Source organism: Arachis ipaensis, chromosome B06 (assembly GCF_000816755.2).
Source record: "Arachis ipaensis cultivar K30076 chromosome B06, Araip1.1, whole genome shotgun sequence".
Taxonomy (NCBI): Eukaryota; Viridiplantae; Streptophyta; class Magnoliopsida; order Fabales; family Fabaceae; genus Arachis; species Arachis ipaensis.
In genome coordinates, this window is record NC_029790.2 from 131,657,160 (window position 1) to 131,659,615 (window position 2,456).

Sequence of the window (2,456 nt, forward strand, 5' to 3'; positions counted from 1 at the left end):
ACTCTTAATTATACTTTTTATCTTTTTCTAAAACTATATACAATCCTTATATATATAAATATACATGACAAAAAGTATTAAAAAGTTTTGATATGACAAATAAGAATTTTAAAAATAATTTAAAAAAATAAAAATATCATTAAGATTAAGACTGCGTTTGTTTACAGAGACAGGACACTAAGATAGGAACATAGATATACAAAATCGTATTTGACAGAAGAGATATAGACAGAGATAATGTGTCCAGCGATACTAAATTAGTGTATTTTGTGTCCATCCTAATAGAAAAGATAGATACGGAGACACTAACAAATGACACAACTTATTTTTCATTTTTTCTTTTATTATTTTTGTTAATTTTTTATAATTATATTTTTTATTATTATAATTTTCGTCTCAAATTTTTGTAATAAAAAAAATAAATTAAATTTTCATAATTTATTATAATTTATCACCAAATAGAATATAAGAACATAAAAATTTATGTTTTTGTACTTTTTATCTTATTTTCAATGTTTTATCTTATTCTATTTTAAAAAACAAACGAGACTAAGTGTGGCTGTCAATTTGAGAATAACATTTTTTTCAAACTCTTTTAACGAGTGCTATTAGGCATTCCTTTAGCCAAATAAAAAAAATGGAAAAGATAACGTTCACAACATCATTATTGTTAATAATTTAAGTCTCTTTGGACCTTTCACACACCTCACAATAAAGGCTACTCCATCCGCTTATTGCTGTGTCTGTGAGAGAGAGAGAGAGAGGGAGAGAGAGATTTCAAGCTCCAAACTTTCTTTGTTCACTTCTTCTGAACAAACACACAGCAATATCAATTCGATGTTGTTCCTCATATTTAAGATCTGGATTGGACATACGTGTCATCCAGTTTGCATCAACAACCTAAAAATGAAGAGAGAGAGATTGATATTGTTTGTGTCAAAACTAGTTTAATTTCTTGCTTCTAGATTATGGCATTAGTTTTATACATATATGTAAATATTTTTCCTATATATATTTTTCCTCATCTCTTTGTCTCTAAAGTCTACTCTTTCTCAACTCATATGATGATGCACTTCTTGTTATGTTTCTTTATTTCTTTTTTTCACTCTTAATTTTATCCCTTTTACTTGTACGGATGCAGGTTCTTTGTCTCAAACCCTAATTTTTTTTACCAAATAATTATTGATTTTATTTTTGAGCATATGATGCATACATATAGGTTTTGTTTTCCTTTCCATTAATGTATATATATAACTCTTTGACTCTCTTTTCATCAGATCTGTAAAATTATGAGTTTTCTTTTCTTTCCTCTTCCCCCAATTTTTTCATCCTGGGAAGTTTCTAAATTTGGGAAATTATTAATTTGGCACATAGAAATTGACAGAAGAGAGTGAGCACACAGAAAATATATTGTATAAATTTATGCAATTTTTTTTGTGTGCTCACTACTCTTTCTGTCAGATTCTGTCCAAAAATTTGTTGTTTCTGGTTCTTATTTGCTCGTTTCAACCATTTTCTCTCTCATATATATCTCCCTCTCTCTCTCAATGGAGCTCAAAGACAAACATCACTGAGTGAAGCAAGTTAATTAATAGTTATGGTAGGGTAATAATATATTAATATCATATTATTCAACATTACTCAATATAATTATGTATCAGTACTTCCTTTTTCTTCATTAATATAAAATACATTTTAAAATATAAATTATACATTAAAAATAAATTAAATATATATATTTATATATAAAAGCTGATTATACTACATAAATTTTTTTCTACACTATATCATTATTATTATTATTATCAAGTGTATGATGAATCTAAACATTCTTGCTTGCGTTGTATTGATCCTGGTGATTTAGTATACTAGTCATAATTGTTAATTATTCAATTTTATTACTTATTCTAGTCATAAATCTCATTTTCAACATTATTAAAAAATAATATATGCTTTCTTTTTATGTATTTATTTATTTATTGTACATTACTTTTTTATTTTCTCATACTGATAGTACTATTTATAATCGTATTGTCTAATTATATATATTGATTTATTTTATTTTATTGAATTGCAATTGACAATTGCCCTTCATTGCTAATAATGCTTCAACTTTTATATTGGCGTTACCAAACTTAAAAGTCAAAACTCTGACTTTTGATGGTGCACAAGAAGTTGCCCTGATTACTATGCAGATCTTAAGCGACAAATTTTTTTTTTCTATACATGCGAAAATAAAAATATATTGTTACAAATATATGTAGCCTAGCATGGAATGGGACTTATATATATATATTGGTCCTCACAAGCTTTTTCTCTGGCTGTTCCATTTCACAACTAGTCTCTATCTCTCTCTATATATAGAGAGAGGATATTGGATTAATATGCATGTATGCACAACCTTGTATTGTTATATTTTTTAATAAATGTTTTATACAATTATTTTATTTATTATA